This window comes from Eumetopias jubatus, unplaced genomic scaffold, assembly GCF_037043125.1.
Source record: "Eumetopias jubatus isolate StellerSeaLion01/CBP00866 unplaced genomic scaffold, mEumJub1_p1.0 scaffold_15, whole genome shotgun sequence".
Taxonomy (NCBI): domain Eukaryota; kingdom Metazoa; phylum Chordata; class Mammalia; order Carnivora; family Otariidae; genus Eumetopias; species Eumetopias jubatus.
In genome coordinates, this window is record NW_028274821.1 from 93955597 (window position 1) to 93979138 (window position 23542).

Here is a 23542-nt window from a genome sequence, read left to right on the forward strand (position 1 = left end):
ACCCATGCCGCCCTGGACGCCTCCCACGTGTTCCTTCCGCATGATTTATTTCTCCGCCGCGATGCCAGATTTGGGCATCCTGTGCCAAGCCGGGTTAAGCGCTGGACGTTCAGAATGCCTGCCATAGTCCCCACTGAAACCGAAGTTCATGGCCTGGCACTGAGGACAGACATGCCTATCCCAATGCAGGGTGGTCAGCCCCACGGGAGGAGGTACAACCACCCAGCCCTGCATCCTGGCGGGCTTCTGGAGTAGGTGATGGCAGAAGGGAGCCTTTAAAGGCCTAGAGGGACCTAGCTGGGTGAAGGGCCCTGAGGAAGGATCCTGGGGAGGGAGGGGAAGGAGCACCTGCAGGACTGCAGAACCTGGAGGCTGGCAGCCAAGCAGCCCTTGCAGGGAGCCTTGTGAGCTAGGCAGAGTGGGCTGGTGGTGGGCAGATTGCACACCTGACTCCGGCCTGCTCCTCTTAGCACACCTGCCGTGGGGCACTGGTGGCGGCTGGGGTGATGTGAGTGCTGGAGGGACAGCCAGTCCAGGCCAAGGCAGCTGCCTGCCTCCTCCCAGAAGCTGGCTGCCCTTCCCAGAACCTGGGGTAACATCTCTCGGGGCCAGTGCCTGGGAGCTGAGGCGCCTGGAGGCAGCAGAGATGTTTATATAAGGGCAGCCCAGCAGCCTGGAGGAGCAGATTGTCCGTACAAGGAAGAGGGTGGCTGCAAAGTCCCTCCCTGTCCCCCCTCCCCAGCTCACAGACTTAGGGCTCTGCCCACCACATCCCCCTCTACTCTTGGGGAAGGACTGAAGGCCTCAGGAGCCACTGCCTGTGTGCCCTCCACTGGGGCCCTGCATTCTGCCAATAGGCTTTGGGCCAAAAGTTCAGCCCTGGCTTGCGAGCAGGTTTTCACCCTCCTGCCTTGGAGCAGCTCTGGAAGGAGGGGAGGAGGGAGCACTGGAAGGAGGAGCGGAGGGGGGAGCTTTGGAGGGAGGAGGGGAGGAGGGAGCAGCACTGGAGGGAGGAGGGGAGGAGGGATCATTGGAGGGAGGAGGGGAGGAGGGAGCCCTGGAGGGAGGGAGGAGGGAGCGCTGGAGGGAGGAGGGCAGGAGGGAGCCCTGGAGGGAGGAGGGGAGGAGGGAGCAGCGCTGGAGGGAGGAGGGGAGGAGGGAGCAGCGCTGGAGGGAGGAGGGGAGGAGGGAGCTCTGGAGGGAGGGAGGAGGGAGCCCTGGAGGGAGGGAGGAGGGAGCCCTGGAGGGAGGGAGGAGGGAGCCCTGGAGGGAGGAGGGGAGGAGGGAGCAGCGCTGGAGGGAGGAGGGGAGGAGGGCGCTCTGGGTAGGGGAGTCTTACCTGGGTCTGGCCCGGCTGTGCTAACTCTATTCTGGGCTTCACCCAGGAGCCGGGTGCTCTCAGCCCATGGTAGACAGGACAACCAGGCTTCCCAGGCTTCCAACACCTGTACCACCCGCTGCCTTGGGTACCCCAAGGGCAACAGGGGCCAAGGAGACCCTGGAGAGCCGGAGTGGCTGGGGCTGGGAAGGGCCTGTGAATGGCCAAGGCAGGGGCTGGCCTGAGGTGGGTGGCCAGGGGGTGGGCAGGGCCCTGGCATGCAGATGCAAAGCTTATTCATTCACAAATTAGGCCTGAGCTTTCTGGCCTAGCCTTCTTGTGTGTGGGTCTTGATCAAACTTCCCAGGCCCGGGGGGGGGGGGGGGGGGGGGGGGGGGGGGGGGGTTGGAGGGAGGGGAGGGGAGGGGTTCTGCCAGCCTAGGACCTGTGGACGGTAGGTGTGGGGCAGCTGGGAGAAACAAGGAGAGGGAGGTAGATGCAGGGTGCTGGCCACTCCAGAAACCTGATGGGAAAGCAGGGGCAGGGGCAGCATGGAGCTGGACTGGGTGCCTGCCTGGCTCAGGTCGGGGCTGCGACAAGGCCGCTGATGAACAGGCCCCAGGCTGGCTGCGGAGCTTGAACCAGTAGGGGTGAGGCAGCAGGGCTGGCTTCCAGAGGGGTTGCTGGCAGTGGCCAGGGGCCACCTCAGGCTCTCGGTGTCTCCCCTGGGCCAGCTTGCCAGGCCCTAATGGAGAGAAGGCCCCCACACTCTCACCCTGGGCAGACTGACTTGGGTCAGTTCCCCTCTCCTGCATCCGGAGATACTGGGGTGCTGTGGTCAGGGAGGGCTGGGGAGGCCATGCTGACATTTGGCCTATTCCTGCCCCCAGAAGAAAACCCCTCCAGCCCCCTTTTGGGGGGGAAGCTAGTCAGCAGTGACTCAACCTGCTTTGGGGGGGCGGTCAATGTGTTTAAAGCTCCCCAGGATTCTAAGGTGTAGCAAGGGCTGAGTACCCTGGTCATGGGCTGCTGAGCCTATTCCTTCTGGCAGCGACTGGTCTGGGTGCTTCCTGTGCCCCCTTGGGACACCTCGCAGCCCCGGGGGGTTGGAGGAAGGTAAGCGTATGCTCCTGAGTTTTCAGAAAAGCTAGGCCAAGGCTGGCTCTTGATCAGGCCAGGTCTGGGCCTCCGTCCCCAACAGCAGATGGGCCCCTGGAGGGCTGCAGAGGGCTGTGTGTGCACCACCCTCCTATATGGGTCACAAGGTGGGGGGCAGCCAGTTGCACTTAGGGTATGGGCCCAGGTCTGCTCAGTGTGGGTTGCAGGGGCCCTGAAGCAGAGGGGAGGGGTGCTGGTGGGAGGAGCAAGGGCTCACAAATTGGGCTGAGATTGTAGCCTTTGACAAGTGCATAGGCCTGACCTGGGGGGAGGGGGTACCCTGCAGAGCAGCTGTGGGAAGATTCTAGAACACAAGGGAAGGGCCTCACTCACCACCTTTTGAAGTTGATCGTAAAACATATCTGACCTGCTTGTAAAGAGAGCCCAGGGGGGAGTGTCCAACCTGTTACCCCACCCATGATGAGCCACAGCCAGGTGCAGGTCCAGCACTGGATTCTGGCCACTGACCGCCCCCCCGCAAGGGACCACCACTGCCCCCTGGGCCTCAGTGGCCCCATCCTTTCTAAAGTCCTATCTACTTTTTTCTGCTTGAGACCAACCAGAAGCATTTCCCGGAGGGCTGAGTTTTTCCAAGGTGTGGGCTTAGTGGCTTTGTGGCATTGCTTCGGGTGGACAGGCTGGGGCTAGCCACCCAGTTCCCTGAGCTGGACGCTGGGCTCCAGCAGTGCGTCTCCACGCGGGCGCATGCGTGTGGAACTCTACTAGCATCTTGCTGTGTTTCCCGAGGATGGATTCAGGCAGACCTTGGAGGGCTCCCCCTTGTTCTGAGGAGGAAGGGCATAGGCTAGGGTCTAGAGTTCGCATCCCTGTTTGCCCCTTGCACCTCACGCAGGGGTCCACAGTCACCAGGCCCAGGCGTGCACCCAGAAGTCCGCACGAGGAGTGAGCAGGCTGGGGCTACCTGCAGGGGCTGAGCATCTCCCCCTGGGCCTGCCGGCAATGGGTCAGTGCCCCACTCTGCTGTCTGCACGTCTTGTCCTCTGCAGAAATGACCCCTCCCTCCTTAGCCTTCACCTCCTCCAGGAAGCCATCCCAGAGCCCTCGGGAAGATGTCTGTCGTTCCGGATGCAGCTGTGACTAACAGTAATGTGGGGCTCCGCACAGGGCTCTGCCTGTGGGGCGTCTTGTACACCTACCACCCCTGGTGGTCACTGCTTAGGAGCCTCAAGGCCTCTTGTCAGCGCAGGCCGAGGGCCCGTTCCCTCCTGCCGGTGAGGCCCAGGAAGGAGGGCTGGCATCACAGAGGTAGGCCAAGAGCCTAGGGAGCGCCTTGCCCGGGCAAGTCCCCAAACAGGTAGCCTGCCTGTGAGCAGGTGAGCTAACGAGCACGGGCTGGGGTGGCTTCTGAGGACCACAAGGTTTGTCACTTGAGAAACATGCTACAGGGGGGCCAAAGCACTACAGACCCCACAGAGACCCCCCTGCCTCTCCCAGCAGCCCCTGGACTGCTCAGAGCAGAAACCCCCACTGTAGGTGGCCCTCGGCGTGGCATCCCATGCCCTGAGAAGGAGGAGCCCCGCTCGGACCTCTCCAGGCCCCCGGATCCCCTCAGCGGTCCACGGAGCGGGAACCGAGCTCAGCCGGGCCTGGGGCTGGGTCACTCAGGGTTTGGTGGCTCACCCCTTGGGTGTCCCTTGGAGGCTGAGGCTCCAAGGAGGAAAGGTCCTGCAGGGACTCCAGGGTACTGTTTGGATGCTGAGAAAATCAGGGGAGCTCCGTGGATGAGGGACATCGTGGGGGCAGGCTCTGAGAAGGCTTTGGAGTCCAGAGATGACCCCTTGAGGCAGGGGCTGGCCGAGGGGGCTGGGCCCCAACGGGGAAGCTGTCATCAAGCCCGTCGGAGGGACAGGGCACACTGATGCTCTTAGTGTGGCTTGGAGCCCAGCCTGGCACCCGGGGCTGCCCACATCAGTCCTCACCCCCATGGGTCCCAGGACCCCACAGAACCTGCGGGGTGGGCACGGGGCTCCAAGGACGACAGCTCTGGGGACCTTCCACCCTGCCCGCCCCATTGGCTGCAGCCCAGAACTTTCTCCAAAAAGAAAGGGCCCCAGGGGACGAAACTGCTTGGCCCCACCCCTCAGGCTCTGGTAGAAATGCAGCTTTGCACAGGCTGAGTCACTCAAGGAAAAGCCGGCCATGCGGGGAGTCCCTCCTCCCTCTCCCCTGCCTCCCTCCCTCTCTCCCTCCTTCCCGACCTCCTCCTCCTTCCCTTTCTTCCTTTCTGGGGTTAAAAATAGCTGGACATTTCCCTTTAAAAGTAAGTCCACTTTTATTTTTACAGGGAAGAATTGCTCAAGAGAGGCCAGGAGCCCCCGCGGCCCAGGTGGGGCTCTGCCATCCTTAGCCTCAGCCTGTTTCTCAGGGCCTCCTGGGCTCCCTCCCATTTGCTCCCGACGCATTTAAACATGTTTAGAACTTCCGTCCTCCCCCACACTTCCCCCAGGCCCCCCTGTTACAAAGCAAGTGGGGCTTGGGTTACAGGGCGCCCAGGGACTTGTGTTCCTGAGGTAAACCCGAGCGCAGACATCAGCAGGTAGAGCACATCTGTGAGTTATTTCCATGTCTCCAAGGGGAAGGGAAAAACCCCTGACCATCCTTAAGTCAGACCAGAATTCTTCTATATTCCTGCCTTGACAGCTAAGGAAAAAATTTGCCAAAAACCAGAGGCGCTGCTGAGTGTTGGCGTGGGAATGTTAGTTTAGTCAGACTTGCTCTGGGCCATTTAAATAAAAACAGGCACTTTGGTGGCAAATTCCAGTGGGGCGCTCCTGGGATTGGAGCTCTGTGCCCAGAAAGGGGGTTTTGTGACCTCCCTCTCTCGCGCCCTGGGCTCTTTCTCTTGGCTTCTCCAGCCTCCTTATCATCACAATCAGCATTTCACTGGTAAACATTTGGTGCAATAATTTTCAAAAATCAGCAAGGAAAGTCAGGTCTTTCATGTGGCCGAGAGTGCGTTGGCCCAGCTGGAGGAGAGGGCTCCTCGGCCTGCCCCAGCCTGTCTCTGGGGAGCCTCAGCCCTGAGGGGCTCTGCGCAGCACACATCAGCACGGCCATCCCTCGGGCAGAGGGATGCGTGGGCCGGCAGGCCATCATGGGCTTAGGGTGTGTGTCTCCGGGGGACCTTGCAGCAAAACCAGGACTTGGACATGGGCGCCCCTGGTCCAGGACGCCGGGGCTCGGCCAAGCCACCGCACTCAGGACTTGTATTCAGGCCGGTGCCCTGCTCGGGGCGGGGGCGGGGTGGGGGCTGAGCACCCACCACGCAGGCACCTTGCACCCGTGGCTGCCCCCAGAGGCTGGGCGGGGAGGGGTGACGGGGCTTTGCTGGTGCAGGGTGAGCGTGCAAATAGGGGGGTGGCTGCCCTCGTACTGCCCACCTGTCAGCAAGCTGGCAAGTCCCTCTGCACCAGGGGACGTTCAGGGGCCAGGGGAGGTGGGCCGCTGCCCAAGCAAGTGACATGCACCCCCTCCCCTGCTCCCCAGAGGCCCTCACTCGTGGGGGCCGTCTGGCCTCCTGCCCCAGAGCAGGGGGTACCGAGTGTGGCTGTACTAATGTTGGCTTCCCACTTAGAACAGCGAGGCTCGGAGGTGATGCGAGGGAGGAACACGCAGGTGTCCCTGCCCTTCCACCCCACAGCTCCCGTCCCTCCCACGCCCCTGCCGCCAAGGGCCTGCGGGTCCCAGGGAACCTGACTCCATGTGCCCCCTTGTAGACCCCTCCCGTCCCTGCGAGGGCTCCAAACAGGCCTGTGCTCGGGGCCGCACACAGCAGGGGTGGCCGAGCCTGGGGCGGGTTCCGGAATAGGGCCTATAGGAGCCAGCGATGGCAAGGCTGTGCTGTGGGCACTCCTCCCGTACCTTGAACGGTGCAGAAAGGCACCAGCGCTTGAGGACACCCTGTGGGAACTCCAGGAGCCTGAGGGGCGGCCTGAGGCTCCGACCAGCCTCCCTCTGGACAGATGGGGAGGAGCCGGCGCCCACCTCCCAGAGGCACCTGCCGCCCTCCCCACCGCGGATTGCCCCTGTGGCATGTGCGGCCCACTTCTGAGCTGGGCCCTGTGCTGACGGCGGTCCTGGTCTCTGTCCCAGGAGGCCCCAAGGAAGGAAGGTGCCATGAGGTGTAGGGAGTCCGGTGCTGGCCAGCACCGCCTCCAGGGGGCCAGCCTGCCTGCCCCACCCCAGCAGGAGGCCCCAGCTCCTTGGAGCCCAGAGCCTAGGGCCTGGTTCCCACCTGGACCCCTCCCAGCGGGACAGACCCTCTGCTTGGGCGCTGCAGCAGGGCGGTGACCCCCGAGCCACGCAGGTCACGGCCAGGGACCCAGCGGGCAGAGACTCAGGGACGGCCACAGCAGAACACAGCTGGAGCGTGGGGGCGTCCTCCTCTCGGTCTCAGCTAGCCAGGGGCAGCCTCAGCTTCCCAAGAAGGGAAACTGAGGCAGAGTACCCTAGGGCGGGGCCACACCATCAGCCGTTGGAGGGCCTGGGCCTCCCCACAGCTACTCTTCATCTCTCTCTGCAAAGTTACTTTTTTCCTCACTTCAACACCAACTGAGGAAAAACACACATGTTTGTATTTACCAGCTACATTTTTTTTACCCAAAAGAAAATGGCGTTTCTCCCTTCATTGTAAAAATTCAAACAAAACTAAGAAGCATAGAGTTCCGTTGCCTACAACCCCCAGCAGAGGCCACGTTTAAAATGAAACAGGCGCTTCTTTTCTCTGTTGTTAGAACCCCAGGGGGACAGTCTCGGACCACATGCCTGCCTTCGGGGTAGAGGCGCATCTGGGGAGCCCAGCACCCCAGCGCTCCTCTTCCGGGCACCTTCCCTGCGTGCCCCACCCGACAGCCAGGCCCACCATTAGGGGCAGGAATTGAGGTTATTTCTATAAGGTTGCATTCAACATGGTTTACCCCACTGGATCAGGACTCGCTGCTGAGGACTGGGGTTGGTGGCTGTCCGGGGGGCCGCAGCACCCAGCACGGCGTGGCTGCTCAGTGCGTGGGCAAACGCTTGAGTACAGTCGGGCGACATTCTGAGCCAGCACACAGCATCTTCCCATCTTCCATCCCAAGATCCGCTGGCTCTGTGGCACCCCACCTGTGGCCACACCCCTCCCATGATGGGGAGTTCACCCCTGCAGCCCAGGGTCCTTAGGGTCTTCAGGTCAGGAAGGCTCTGGGTTCTGGGGGGGCCGGGAGCCCCATGCACACGTCGGTCAGATGGAGCAAATGGACCAAGATCCTTCATCCACCTCAGGGAGGCTCCGTGGCCTGGCAGTGGCCGTGATCAGTCCCTACAGCCACAGGGAAGGAGAGTGCATGGTGGGGGGCGCTGTCAGGTTCTGAGCCGTCAGGGGCAGGCGCAGGGCTGGAGTGGACGGAGGGGTCCCCCTTCCCTTGGCCTCAGGTCCTCTGTGCCACGGTCTCTGTGCAGCCTCGCACCCAGGAGCGGAGAGAGAAGCCTCCTGGAGCCTTGTCCAGGGGACCCTGGCGTGCCCTGCAGGGGATGCCACAGAAGCTGAGTCCAACTACACACTACTTAATTGTTCCCGTGGTGTGTGTTCACATTTTATACAGAGTTTAGCTTTGCTTCGGACTCCAAAGGCTCTTTGCCCCCAGTTAAGACCCATCTCCGGAACCAACAGGCTCTATTCTATCCCACGGATTTCGGCTCTTCTCAGTACCCCCAAGTGCTCCAGGTGGAGAAGCTTCACCTCCAATGTCAATCCCAAACAGGAGGGGCAGCGGGCAGGTGAGCACTTGCATGGCGGGGGGGGGCGGTGAGGAGGGCTTGCCGTCTGGCAGTTTCAGGAATCATTCCTTCATAACACCTGAGGGAGAGCTCGGACTGGTCTCTCAGGCTTTGGGGTGAGCACCCCTGATCCGAGTCTCCTCGTGGTGGCATCTAGGAAGCGGGACAGGGGTGGTTAGGCAGGTGACTTTCCTCGTCTGTAGAACAGACTCACTCCTGGGATCCAGGAGGGGATACAATGGGCCAAGGGATGCTCAACGCATCTGGTCTCTGTGCAGAGACCACGCTGGCTCGTGGTCAGCGCCTTCGGTGGACAGCTGTGGTTTGCGGACCACTGCCCCAGCCATGTGTTCGGACTTCTGGGCCCAAGAGGTGGCATGTGACGGGGGCTGGCTGGACAGAGTCCATCTTCCACAAGAGATACTGAGCTGGGAGGACTCAAGCTGTCTTGTCATGCTGTGGGGAGTGGAGCCCGAGGAGCCCAGAGACAGACAGAGACAAAGTTTAGATGGCAGCACTGGAGACCCTGGATCCAGCCACACCTGAAGCTGTTCTTAAAAATCCCATTTATCTTTCCAGGGCTCGATGAAATATTCACCTTCTCCTTTAGTTCACAGTGGTCCTGCTAGAGGCTGGCAGGTCTGTCCTGCCGGCAAGACCACTGGGACATAGAGCCGAGAGGGAGAGGACAGCACTCAGCATGGCCCAGGGAGCCTGTCTCCCGCCTCAGACCTCTCCAGAAGCTCCCTGGCTGGGGCAAGGTGCTGCCTGCCTGTCCAGCGGCGTGTGCACAACCACTCAGGGCCTCCTGAGCTGACCTGCTAACCCGCCCAACAGCAGCTAGTAGCTCCTCCAGGAGGCCCACTCCCTGGTTTCTGCCCCGCTGCCAAGCCAGCCCAACAAAGCCCCTGTGGCCAGCAACTCGGGCTTGGTGCAGACCCCTGGCCACAGCCCGTCACAGCAGACCCCGAATCCACCCGCTTTCTCCCCAGGCCACCTCGGCCCAGCTGGTGGCCGCACCACCAGCCCCTCCCCACCCAGGCCCAGCACTGGGCAACCCCCCCGGGCACCCCCCTCCAGTTGCCCCTGCGCTCACTTCCTCCCCAGAGCCGAGCGGGGGCTGTCTGGTCAGGCCACTGGTTGAGGGGAGGGTATCGGCTCCGCTTGGGAAGCGGCCCGGCCCCAGCACGCTCCACACGCCGATCTGTGCCGCTGCCTCCATCCTGGGCTGAGCAGGTGTTTCCGCATGCACGCCGGGGCTTGGGGGGAGCTCAGAGCCACACAGCAGGAATCAGAGGCCCCCGGAGGCCCCCCACCAGGACACACTCTCTGTTTACTCTTAGAAGAAAGTTCCCACCTTGGCAGCCAGGCTGCGGCGTGTCCCTGCGAGGCCCCCTGGACGCTGCCCGGCCCCACACCCAGCCTGGGAGCTGGCCAGGAGCCAGACACACCAGCCTGGCCCTTGGGGGTGGCAGCCTCCCCTGGCACCGGGCTCTTCAGCCAGTGGCCCCTGTCCATCCTGCCAGACCTCCCAGGGCTGTCCCTTCCCTCGCTGACGGCAGAAGGCCCGGTGCAAGGCTTCATTCTGCCACTCACTGACTTCATGACCATGGAGGAGTCACCTCACCTTTCAGAGCCTTACTTTTCTCCTCTGGAAGATGGGAATATTCCTTCCTACCCCACTCACCCCACGGGTCTGGTCGAGGATTCAAAAAGGTAGCCTAGGCTGAGAATGCTGGCTGTTACGAAGGCCTTAGACTTTTCCGGCCTGACTGTCCGCACTGCCTGACCACAGGCCGCCTGGAAAGCTGAAGCCGCCTCAGGCGTATGGTAATTCACAAAACAAGGCAGGCACTTGACAGTTTCTTTATAGGATTGCATGGAACCCTTCCCTGAGGCACCCGATCCCTGAGACACTTCAACAGTGTCCCCCAGAAGGGGCTCTTCTGGGAGTTTGGAAGGTGGGGGTCACCACCACCCTGCTCCTAAACCAAACTGACCCTTGAAAATGTGTTTATCAGGATGGGGGTGGGTCCTCCTTGGGACCCAGACTCTGAGACCCCTGGGTTACATTCAGACTTGGAGGGCATTTACTGAACACACCCAGAGCCAAGCCTTGTACCTTGCTCTGGGCACTGGGTTTTGGCCGTCAGGAGTTCGAGCCTCACAGGCTGTGGCAGGTAGGTAGCCTGTTGCAGCTCCTCTGGAGGCCCTTGACAGGGGGCAGGGGAGGGGTCTCTGAGCCCCCAGCAGGGCTCCTCCTCTGCAGGAGGGAACATAAGTGGGCTTGGAGAAGCCAGGAGGCGCTTCCAAGGAGGGGACAGTGTGGGTCTGGACTCAGACCTGGCTGTGGGGTGTGGACCCTGCCCCAGCCAACCCAGCTGCTCAGGACCTGGGGGCCTGAGGCTGAAAATGGTATCGGACAATCCTTTCGGGAACTAGCCCCAGTGGAGCCAGGTCAAGGCCAGCCTCTGGGGTGCAGTAAACAGGAAAATCGACGGGAGGCTGGAGGCCCAGGGAGAAAGGAAAGGGCTGGGTCAAAGGGTCTCACAAAATGTTTAAAATGAGCAGGAAATGATGACTTCTTAATGTCTCTGTCCACCCCCGCGCTGCTGAGCCAGCTCTGAGCCTAAGGATCCCAACACTGGGGGCCCAGCTTGTGTGGCTTTCGGGAGTTGATGCCCCAGATGAAGCCCAAGCTTTCCAGCCAGCTCTCAGGGCTCCCTGCTGCCCGGCCCCGTGGTGCGGGCCCCATCCGCGGAGGGGGCCCTCCCCCCCACCCCTGGCATGGCCCCTAATCATGGGCTGTAACCCTGGGCCTGGCCTCGCCTGCCCCCGCTTGCCAGTTAGAGCTGTGCATGGGAAACTGAGGCCCAGCGGGGAAGGGACGGGCCCAAGGTCACCCCAGGGGTCAGTGGTAGGTCTCTGCTTCTGGGTCTGGTGGCCCGGCCTTGGCCCCAGCCTGCCTCTCTGTAACAAGAGCATCTCCGTCTGTGGAGCCCCATGAAGAAGCCCCAGGACATTCTCAGCACACCCCAGACCCTGGCGGATTCAGGGACCTCCGAGTCACTGCTCCCGGTGGAAACCTGACACCGGCATCCCACAGTGTGAGGATTACTTGAAATTGGGTGAGCCGCATATGTGTATCCTGCTCGGCCAGAGCACACCTCTCCTGAGCCTCTGGGGTGTGGGCAGGAGACAGCTCAGCAGAGGGTCCATCTGTCCCAGACCACATCCCTGTGTAGTGACAAGAAGAAACCGTCCGTAGTCTTGAGCCGGAGATTCTGCTTCTGGCGGTTTGTCCTGAGGAGCTATCGTGAAGCCAGAGAGCCTGCCTCTCAGATTCCTTGGGCTGCGTAGGTGTAACTGGGAGGGACTGGGAACAGCCCCCTGGGGAGGCCAGCAAGGACACCACCGCTCCTCCGCCCGACTGAGGAAGTACAGCTGTTGGAAGTCATGTCTGTGGGAAGTTCAGCAACGCTGGAGACGCTCGTTCTGTGGCGGGCGGTGGGGGGAGCTCAGCCCTGTGCTCCAGCCGGCAGGAGTGGCCGAGCCTCGCACGCCCGACGCACCCACGTGGGAAGGAGGGGATCCCAGCCGGTGGGTTCCTGCCACGTTCTGCTCCCATTTGTGGTCCTTGGTGGGGACCATCTTACAAAACGGTGTGGTTTATGGGCTCAACCTTCACCCCAGAGGCAGAGGCCCTCCACCGGGCCCCCAGGGTCTGTCCCTGGGTGAGAAGCTGCTGCAGGGGCTCAGGAGGGGAGTCGGCAGGAAGCGGCCAGTTCTCGCAGCCAGGGCCACCCCTCCTTGGGGCTTGGCCCCCCATCTGCTCCCCCAGGAGTGGCTTCTGAACCCCAGGCCTTTGGGAAGCATGGCCAGCTGTGGGGTCTACACTGTGGCCCCTGCCACCAGCCGCCCCCTCTGCCACCCCCGCAGCCTGTGCGGGCCTTAATGAGGATGTGGACGGGGTTTGGTGTCCCTGCCCCAAGAAAGGCCTGGAGCTCAAGCAGGAGGGCTCTCTTCTGTGCCTGGGGATCCAGAGAGTGCTTCTCCCAAGGCCGCAGGGCTGAGCAGGAGGGAGGGGGCAGAGGGCGGAGCCGGACCCCTGGGAGAAGCTCAAAAGTCGGTGCCCTTGGGTACTGCCTCGGGGCTCTGGCGGGCAGGGAGCTCCAGCCTATGTCCACAGGGCCAGGTGCGGGGCAGGCCCAGCAAGTGCCCCCGGACTGGAGAGGCAGGTGGGTTGTCAGGGTCCCACAGGGGGAGGGGTGAACTCCCCAAACAAAACCACATGCTGGCCACGGGTAAGAGGCAGGCCTCCTCGTGGCGGGGGGCCTACAAAGCCCTGAGCCTCTGAGGGCTGGTGGGTCCCAGGGAGCACCGGGCTCTGGGGTGGGGTACCGGCCCGTGGAAGCAGCTCCCCTGCATCGTCAGCAACTCTGGCCTCCACACAGCGAGGCTGGGTCCTCCCCTGACCCCATCCCCAGCATGGCCGTGGACGGGCCTTCCCTCTGCAGGTGGCCGGGGTAGTCCCAGGGGCTGGGCCCGGGTGCAGGCCCTCCAGCCCTGCAGTGCAGGCCCAGGGCAGGCCAGGGGCTCTTGTGGTGGGAGGCAATTCAACATCCGTGCCCGGCGCTCATCCCGGTGGGCAACACTCTTATTTCTTGTTTTTTTGTTTTGTTTTATTTTATTTTTTAAAGTACACTCTACGCCCAACATGGGGCTTGCACCCAGGACCCCAAGATCAACCCCGACAGAGCTGGCTGGGCACCCCCCACTCTGTCATCACAACAGGCCTGTGAGGTAGGGCCATTTAAAGACAGGGAAACCGAGTCCCACGGTGAGGGACAGGCCACGGCGGGATTAGATCCAGGCCCCCCCGCAGCTGCCTCAGCGCATCGCCAAGGTCCCACGGACCCTGGAGCGTTTCTGGGGAGAGGGTCTGAGCCTTCAGCAGACCGCGCAAAGCCCACAGGACCACACACAGGCCAAGAGCCAGGGCCTGGGGTCCCGGGTGCAGGGGAGCCTGGGACACCAGGGGCGCCTCTCCCCTTGCCTCCCGAGGGGGATCATGGAAGCTTCTCCCTTGCACAGCCCCAGGACCCTGGACATTTTGCCCAGAGCCCCAAGGCCACCTCAGCTCAGCGTGGGAGCCTCGTCTCAGCACCCCCACGGGACGCCCCAGGTCATCAGGCTGAGCGGGGCGTGCGTGTCCTCTCCCTGCTGGCCAGCCCCGGGCCAGACCCCCTCGTCCCCTTGCGGAGGGTGGCTCCCCACACGCCGGCCTGTCTACAGCGAGGACCCGCGTCCAGGGGTGAGCCCAGCTACCCGCGGGCACCTCAGTATTCTCGCCCGGAAACTGGGGCAGCACCACCTTCCTCACAGGGCTATGTGTGGGTGGAGCCATGCTGGCAGCCCCGAAGGCCTTACGGGGACAGGCTGAGCTCTGCCCCCAGGCACAGGTGAATGTCTCAAGAAGGAATAAATGAAGGCAGCAGAGTCCTGACTCATGCTGCGGCGTGAAGAACCTCGAACACGGTGCTCCGTGGAAAGGCCCCGATGGAGGGGTGCGTGTGGCAGGACTCCATGGATGTGACGTGTGCTCGGGAGGGAATCCACGGAGACAGCGAGGAGGGGAGGGGCGGCCAGGGGCTGGGGTGCCGGCTCTGCTCCGGGGCTGAGGACCGGAACCAGATGTCGGTGGCACGGTGGACAGAATGTACCAGATGCCACCGAATCCTTCACATCACAGTGACCACTTTTGGGGCGCCCGGCTGGCTCAGTCGGTAGAGCCTGGACTCTTGATCTCAGGGTCGTGAGTTTAAGCCCCATGTTGTGGGTAGAGAATCCTTAAAAATAAAGTCTTAAAAATAGGGTGCCTGGGTGGCTCAGTTGGTTGGGCGACTGCCTTTGGCTCAGGTCATGATCCTGGAGTCCCGGGATCGAGTCCCGCATCGGGCTCCCTGCTCGGCGGGGAGTCTGCTTCTCCCTCTGACCCTCTTCCCATTCATGCTCTCTATCTCTCATTCTCTCTCTCTCAAATAAATAAATAAAATCTTAAAAAAAATAAATAAATAAATAAATAAATAAACACATACATATACACCTACATAAAGTGACCGCTTTTATATTCTGTGGGTAGGGTGGAGGCGCCCTCCCCGGGTAGCAGGCCCGCCTGGCGCTGTCCCTCTCCCCAGGTGAGCAAGCTCGCCTCCGGGAGGGCGGTGACCTGGTGTGGACCCAGGTCTCTCACTGCAAAGTAGATGGGCAGGGAGACCCCTGAATCGGCTCCCTTTTCGGAAACACAGGCCCCAGGTGTGGGGAAAGGAGGGATCCAGTCAAAAGGCCCCGGGTCTTTGGGAGTCAGGCAAAGGCTGGGCCTGGCCTGGAGGTACGGGGGGGGGAGCAGGCTTTTGTGTGGGGCCACGCCGCTCTGTCCAGATGGCCAGCCTCCCCACCCACATCCAGGGTGGCTGACCCCACCCCTCCGGTCCCTCCAGCCCTTGACCCCAGGCCAGGCCTCCCTTCACCCTGTTTTCGCCCAGTGCACAGCTAGAGCCCAGGAGCAGAGCCAGGGCCCCGCGCCAGGGGCCAGAGCTGGGCTGAGACCTGCTTCCTGTTGGCTCCAGTGGGCACTTGGACCCTGCCCGAAATGGGGGGCCGCCCCCAGTACCGCGGCCTCAGCACCGGGGAGGGTGTGGTGCAGTTGCCTCTCTCTGGCCTGGCCCCTTGCTGGGACTGGGGGAGATCTGAGGCCTGCCCGCTGCACAGCTGGAGACCAGGCTGGTGCTTACGGCCCCCCAGATGCAGCCCCTTACACCCCCACCGTCTCGCCGCGTCTCAGATATGGTCCTCAGGCACCCACTCGAGCTCAGTGCCACCTCTCCGGGGGGCCTTTCCCCCCTGCCACTGGTCAGGCCTGACTCATCTCCACGACTTCACTGCGCAGATGGAGAGGTAGGGGGACCCCTGAGTCTGGGGGAGCCCGGCGTTCACGCACTGTGCACCCACCAGCCCCCCGGTGACTGTCCCCGGCTGTGCGCACGTGTGTGGTGGGGGCGGGGCACCCTACTGGCTCCTGGGCTCCGCTGGGCTTCTGTTGCTGGGGTGGCCCCGTGCTGGGAAGCCACAGCGGCCCCAGCTTTGGTGAGGGAAGGAGAGAGAGGGCTTCCTCCCCAGGTGATGCGCGGCTTCCTGTGTGTCGGTGGCACGCGGGCTCTGCCGGGCTGACAGCTGTAGGCCAAGCTGGCCCCTGGCCAGGGTCATGCGGGCCAGTGGTCAGGGAGTCCCGAGACCCTCAGGCTGCCCAGACTGTGGCTTTGGTGACCCCCAGTCAGGCCTGGCGGCCAGGGTCCCCACCGTCTCCTCCTGCTCTCTGCCCCTTGGTCCCCCCTCACTTTGTGTCCTTGGCTGCTCTGTGCCTCAGGGTCCCCGTCCTCACCAGGACAGGGCGGCCCTCCCCGCACCACCGGGGGCCCGTCCCACTTGCCGCATGTGCCGGCTCCCGGGTAGACGCAGCGCTGGGAGCAGGACCCACGCTGCGTCCACCTGGGAGCCTGTTCCGGCGCTGATGGGAACCTTCTCCACCAACCCCATGGAGCCAGCGTCCCAGAGTCCGACCTCAGCCCTGGCAGGCCAGGACGGTGGCCACCCCCATCTTACAGGCGGGAAACTGAGGCAAGGAGCCACTGGCCCCAGATCACACAGCAGACATGTGGCAGGGAGGGCTCTGTCCCTTCTGTTTGTCCCCTCGGAGCCGGCGAGAATGTCCGTCCGTCTCTGCGTCGTCGCCAGGGGAGCCAGCCAGGGCGCAGCCACTGGCTCACACAAAGAGGAAGGAGGAGCCGCCCTCCCACAGCACAGGTGCCCCCAGCCCGGTCCGAGACCCTGTCCTGGCTGGCGTGTTGCCCGTCAGTGTCCCCTTGCCGGGGCCCTGGATGCCAGGACAAGGCTGGTCAGGGGGCCCTGCAACCCCCAAGCTCTCCATGGCTTCCACCAAAAACCTGCTTCCAGGACGAGACGTCCACGGCTGGGGCAGGGAGCTGGGGCAGACCCGCGGGGCTCTGGGCCTCCTGGCTGCCCCTCTGGCCCCCTTTCCCCTCAAGTCGGCCAATCTCTTCCCTTGTCCTCCCCCTGCCGTGTGCCAGCCCCCGGTTACTGATGCCACAGGCAGGCCGCCCCTTGCCTGCCATCATACCCCGGCGCCCGTTCATGCCTCCTGGCCTTTGCCCTTACAGTTTCCTCTGCCAGGTGCACCCTCCCTGTGCCCCTCCCCACTCCTAACAGTACAGCCCGGGACCTACATCTCTGAGAACAACGCCGATCACTTTGGCTGCAATTTCTGGGGTGCCCACTCCCACGCCATCGGCCCACTCACCTCCCATACCCTGGGGGGTGCAGGTACCCCCCCATTTCACAGACAGGAAACAGGTGCACCTTCTGAGCTACCAGCAGTCACCCCTTGGTCTGCGGGATGGACTCAGCACTGCGTCTGGGACCCCATGTGACCCACAGCCTGTCAGACTACAGGCCACTGCCTTCTCACAGCCCTACCAGATTTCCTTCCTTCCTCCTCTCCTGCTCCACCTCCCCTCCCATCTCCTCCAAGCCCCTTCTCACCTTGGGCTGAGAGATACTGAGGGATCCCCTGTCCCGTTTTACTTCAGAGACCATGGAGGTCAACTGGGAGGCTGCTGGGTCACTGGCAGTGGTGGCTGCCTGGGTGAATGGCCCACCCTGGTGTGTGTGCAGTGCACAACCTATACCACTGTGCTTGGCAGCCCTTGGTCACTCCCATCTGGTACTTGAACCTGGCTAACCTCCTCCCTCTCCACCTTCTGCCTCAACAGGTGTGAGTGACAGGAAGACTCAGAAGCTTGGCCAGGACGTACTGGGCTGGCCAAGCGCTCCAGAGCATGGCCTGCTGTGGGCTCAGGCAGCATTCTTGGGATGCTTGTGTCCCATTCAGCAGCCAAGACACTTGCAGTGCAAACATTCAGGGCCTCACACACAATGGTTCCCGCCAGCCTGGCCGGGCCAGCCAGACCCCTGCACCACCTCCTCCCCACCACCATTGTCCTTCCGTCTGGGGAGGGGCATGGGGGGGCTGCTGGCAGGGGGACCAGGCCCCAGGCTCAGGGGTGGTTGGGAAAGAAGGGAGAGGATGAATGGCCATATGCAAATGAGACACTGATGAACCAGGACCAGGATTCCCCAGAAAGCGGGCCCCCGCAGGGAGGGGGGACTGCCCCCTCTCCTCCTCCCCCGTCTCTGGGCTGAACTGCCAGCTACCAAGGAGACTTCCTTTTGTGGCGAGGGCAGCAGCTCCTCGCGCCTCCCTTTGGCCTTGCGTCTTCCTTCCCTCCGTCTGGGACCCCAGCCTGGGAGGTGCCCCACCTTGGGGCCCGGCCCTCTACAGCAGGACCTTTGTCACAGAAGACGATCACTGCCTGCCCACAGCGTCGCCCTGGGGGCCCTGCCAGGGTCCGCACTGGAGCGGGCAGGGCCTCCTTGGTCAGGGCTGAGCTCTGGGGCCGGTGCAGCCGTGTTTCATGAATGAATAAGCAAGCTTGTCATCCTTCCGCTGTTCCCCTGCACCTGCAGAGCTGGACCCAGACTTGGAGCAGGTGGCCTGGGTGTGCTGAGACCCCAGCCCCTCATTCAGCCCCTCCTGCTTCCCTCTGCTTCCCCCCGCCGACACGCCTTGTCGTAGCTCAGAACGCCGTGAGGACCCAGACGGTGTGCCGAGGACAGCTTCCCTGAGGCACGGCCGGGGCTCGCCGCTCCCAAACGGAGGGCAGCCAGGCGGCCCCTGTCCCATGTGCCGAGTGCACCCTGAGCTCCCTCACTGCTGACACCCCCGGTCCTGCCGTAGTCCTGGCCCCCTCTTAAAACTTGCACGCCTCCTTCCTGGCTCCGGGCTTTCCCCGCAGACTAGCCCTCTGTGTGCCTGCCACAGTCCGCTGATGGGCCTGCTGGGGTTTTTCTGGCCAGCTCAGGAGCCGGGCTGCCCTGACTTGGGCTCTGTGGCCGGATGCCTGTGTGGGAGTGGGGCCATTGGCTCAGAGGGTTAGATTTGGCCGAATTGCCTCCTCGAGGTCGGAACCATCTAGCGCAGCGTATGTGAGCCACGCCGTGTAACACAGGAGTTGCCGCTCACGCAGGCCCATCTGGGAGCCTCGCCACCATCATGGAAGTTTGAGCGAGCATGTCTCTCACCCACAGTGAGGCTGAGCGTCTTTTCAGACGTTCATGGGCCATCTGCTTTTCCTTTCTCGCGGACTCTCTGCTCACGTCCTTTGCTTTTTCACTTTTCCCCTACTGGATTGTTAACCTTTTTTTTTATTGATTTGTTGGAGCTTTTTATATACGAGAGAAATGAGGCCTTTGTCTGCAATGTAGCTTGCAAACAGCTTCTCCAATGTCGCTAAGCTCCAGACCTCAATAGCTTCAGGTGGTTTTTGTTATGCAGAAATTTTATATTATGTATTTGAACTTAAAAAAAAATTTTGTGTGCACGGGCGCCTGGGTGGTTCAGTTGGTTGAGCGACTGCCTTCAGCTCAGGTCATGATCCTGGAGTCCAGGGATTGAGTCCCACATTGGGCTCCCTGCTCGGCCGGGAGTCTGCTTCTCCCTCGGACCCTCCCCCTTCTCATGCTCTCTCTCTCTCATTCTCTCTCTCTTCAAATAAATAAATAAAATCTTTAAAAAAATTGTGTGTGTATGTGGTTTTTGTATTTTGTGTCATGCCTAGGAAGGTCTTACCTCGAGTTTACAAATAAATATCTTCCCTACTTCTTTCTGGCCTTTGTGGTTTTATTTTTTACCTTGAAACGTGACCCGTTTGGAATTTATTTTGGTGTGAAGTGTGAGATACAGATCCAGCTTTATTCTTTCCCAATGGCTACCTGCCCTCCCAGTACGGATGGGTGCTTGTGTGATCCATCTTTTCTCACTGATTTGAAATTCCATCTTTGTCACGCGCTAAACCCCCTTATGTATTTGAGTCTGTTTCTGGGCTTGTTCTCTTCCATTAATCTACCCTGTTTTATTTAGTGTAGCTTTATAAACGTTTTAGCACCTGGAGGGGCTAGTCCCCACTTGTCACTTTGGAAGAAACTGCAGGAGCCCACCCCAACATCCGTGACCTTCTCTCTTCCTTCTTCGTCACCTGATTTTAGGTGAGGAAGCAAAGCACGAAGCACCTGCCTTTCCCAGCTTCATTGCAGAGAGGCGTGGCCACGGGACTAGGTTCTGGTCAGTAAGAGGGAAGCAGAAGCGAGGTATGGCACTTCTAAGGACTTTCCCTAAGGAGGAGGGCATGAATGCTTCTCCTTCCTTTCCTTCCAGCTGCCTGGAACGTGGGGGTGATGACCGGAATCCCAGCAGCCATCTTGGGCCACCCGGCAAACCTAGAAGGGAAGCCACACCACAGGAGGGTGGAGCAGAGAGAAGGAAGGATCCTGAGTCTGGGACACCACAGAGCCCCCACAGCCCTGGGCTGCCTACCTGGCTCAGGGCTTCCTTCACAAGACAGAGAAAGAGGCACCCACCTGTTGAAGTCTCTGTTGTGTGCAACCAAACCGAATCCTTATGAACACACACTTCTTTCTTTCCACAGTTTTCTTGGTTGTTTTGGCTTGTGCGGTTTTCCACGTGAGCCTTAGAATTAGTTTGTTTAATTTAAAAATAAGTCCTGTTAGTTTTTAAAAGCAAAGTGTCATTATAATTATGGATTTATTACGGAGAATTGATGTGTTTATGTTATTAAGTGTGCATTAAAAGGTTGGGCCTTCCCATGTCCTGGGATCTTCCTGTATGACCCTTGGTTGCATTTGAAAGCTCTCTTAACATGAATGTGGCATGGGGCGCCTGGGTGATGCAGTCAGTTGAGCGTCTGACTCTTGATTTCGGCTCAGGTCATGATCTCAGGGTCTTGAGATTGAGCCCTGCGTTGGCTCTGTGCTCAGCATGAACTCTGCTTGAGATTCTCTCTCCCCCTCCCTCTGCCCCTCCTGCTCATGCTCACTCCCTCTCTCTCTCTCTCTCTCTCTCTATATATATATATATATATATATATATATGAACCTGGTATATTTTTTACTGATTCCCTACTATTTCATAATTTTTACAGCAATCATCTAGAGGGTCTGTTCCTTCATACATCAGCTACAAGGTTGATGTTTGCACACATGGAGGGTCTCAAGGAATTCCTTTATTGTTTGAAATCTTTCAGTTTTTCAGGTGCTTAATAAAATCATCTGCAAATAAGGATCATTTCCTCTCTGTCCCCAGCGGCTAAAGCTTGACGCTGTTCTCTCGTAACTGCACGGGCCGTGCCTCCAGAACAAAGTGGGATGTTGGTGGTCACCATTGTCCTGGTGCTGGCTTCAACAGCTATGCTTCTCGAAGTTTCACCGTGAGGAAGACATTGGTTTGGGGTTAGGATATTTGATCAGGTTAAGGAAGTATGTCACCAGTCAGATTTTATTAGGATTTTTTTTTAAAGATTTTATTTATTTATTTGACAGAGAGAGACACAGCGAGAGAGGGAACACAAGCAGGGGGAGTGGGAGAGGGAGAGGCAGGCCTCCCACAGAGCAGGGAGACCGATGCGGGGCTCGATCCCAGGACCCCGGGATCATGACCCGAGCCAAAGGCAGACGCTTAACGACTGAGCCACCCAGGCGCCCCAGTGATTTTTTTTTTAAATCAAGAATTTCATTGCATTTTGTGGAGTGCCTTTTGGGCGTCAGATGGAGAGCTTTGCTTGAGTTATTCAAAGGTGAGGTTGAATACAGCTCAGAGTGCAAGAAGTAAACAGATGGGGTGCTCCAATGAGGTAATTTGAGGAGATTTAGTAAAAGCACTCTTTACGGAGGTGTGGGCAGGGATTAGGGAGAGTGCAGCCCGGGGGCCCTGAGAGCCCCAGGCCTGAGGGCAGGACAGAGGAGCGTGGGAACGTGCAGAGAGGCTGCCCCCAGCCAGTCTCCCTGGGGGGCCCTTGGTTGAGGGAGAAGCTGCCTACAGGAGGGGAGGCGGCAAGCCAAGACCCCAGCTTGGCTGGGTTTTGAGCACTTGATTGGCTGACATGGGTCCCTCAGCTCAGGCTGGCCTAGCCCCCAGGACAGGCTCAGGAATGGTCTATGCCTCCGGGGGGCCCCGGGGGGCCTCGGTTCCTGCCCATAAGGCAAGGGGAGGCGGCAAGTAGCCTCTCACAGATAAGCCTGCGGATTCCAGGGATGTGACCGAGGCCCCGGGCAGCACAGCCTGGAGTAATCTGGGGAGACCCGAGGGTCCCAGGGCTGGGGCTGGGGCTGGGAGGCCGCAGGGGATCAGAGGTGGCCCAGCCCCAGAGCACACAGGGTCTGAGCCGCAGGGGGGGCCCAGGCCGCCCTCCTGATCCCCAGCATCTGTCTGCCACCGTGAGTGTGGCCCCCCGCCTCCCGCCAGCCTGACCAGGCTGCTTCAGAGGGGGAGGGCCTCTGCAAACTGATGTCCCTCTCTGCCTGCCAGGGCCACTGGGGCCGTTCCTGGGAGGGGCCCCCGCCAGAGAGAGATGTCCCCTCTTGCCCGGAGCCCTACCCGGTGGCGGGGGGAACAGTCCCTCTGTTCCATTCCCTGCTCCCTCTCCTGCTTGGCGTTCCTTTATGGGGTTATTCTGTGAGCGCCGTGGAGGGGCTGGGGGGCGCACTGGGTCTGTAGAAGCATCCTGTGCTCAGAGGCGGGAAACGCTCTGGTCCTGGTTCCGCCCCTGGGGTCCTGGCTCTCTGTCCTCCTCTCTGAAGTGGGACCAATGGTGGCAGCGTGGCCTTGACTGGGGAGATCCCCCGGCAGCAGGGAGAGCCCCCAGGACGGCCAAGCTGTCCTGTCGGATGGGGCACCGCACAGGGGCCTGTCCCACTTAGATTTCTAACTTCTGGTCTCAGAACTGGGGGAGAATATGCTTCTGTTGTTCACGGCCCAGGTGGCTGCTGGCTGTGGGGTCCCTGTCCTCCCAGGTGCCGAGCCTTTCCTTTCCTCTCTGCCTCCCCAGTGGGGCCTCCTCTCCTCCTGGTCCCCGCCCAGGGCTGCCTCTTGCCTCTTCCCCGCCTCCTTTGCCACGACTGCCGACCTCGGGCTCCAAACCCCACATCAGGGCTCGACTCCCGCAGCACGTCTCAGCGGGGACGTCACCCCGCAGAATTCCCTGTCCGAATGCCGAGTGCCCAGCGAACTTCTCCACCTCTGTGTTTCTGACCCTGAGCTCCATCTTCCCCCAGACCCGGTGTTTCTGCGGGTGTCCCTCAGCCAGCGGCGACTCCAGCCTCCCACGTCCTATAACCTGCAGCATCTTGACGCCCTCCTTCTCCAAACCCCTGTAAGTGCTTGCAGATTGCCGCCCCCAGCTCAGCCTTGAGAACGAAGCCAGAATGCACCCTCCCACTGGATGACTGGGGCCTCCAACTGGGCCCGCTCTGCAAGCAGCCAGAGTTGTCTCTGTGGCCTGCCAGACCCCACGGCCCCCTCCCTTGCTCAACTCCAAATCTGCCTCTGCACTTCCCCCTGGCTGTTCCCTCTGACTAGAACACCCTTCCCTACACCCCTTCCTGGCTGGCTGGGCCCCTCACCATCTCCACCTGCAGCTCAGCCCGTGCTCCCATCTTGCTTCCGGCTGGGTCGGGAGCCCTCGCCCCACGGCTCTGCCCGTGCGCCGTGTCCCCGGTGCCCGGGCCGGTGCCCGACAATCGCAGGCCCTCTCCTCATAGATATTTGCACAGTAGATGAACGCACGAAGGGGTGACATGAAAACAGGTGTACCAAACGAGCAAACCCCATGCCTGAGGGCCGACAATCAGGCTGGGGGAGCGGGGGATCCCGGATACTGAGGGCCTCCCAAACAATGCCCCACAGCCCGCCCCCACAGAGGCAGTCACGCCCGGCGCCCCACAGCTGCACCGCCACGGGGACGAAGGGGCTGGGTTCTGTGCGAAGACACTTTTCATGACACACAAAATCAAGGTTCTAAGTGACTTGGAGAATGTTATAAATGACGGAAGTCTTATCCCCTGGTAGAAATCAACCATCATTGATGCATCTGATGCATCCACAAGGCTGCTTCCCGCTCCACCCCAGGGACGCCGGCGTCGCCCCCACGTCCACACCCCCAGACACGGGCTACTTATAAATGAAACCAGCCTGTGTATTTGTGGCTGGGGAAACAATCTCCGAGTCCAGCCACCAGCAGCCCCGCGTGCTCAGCCCCGTGCGGCCAGGGTCTGCGCGCCTGGAGCTCACGGGGGCGGGGT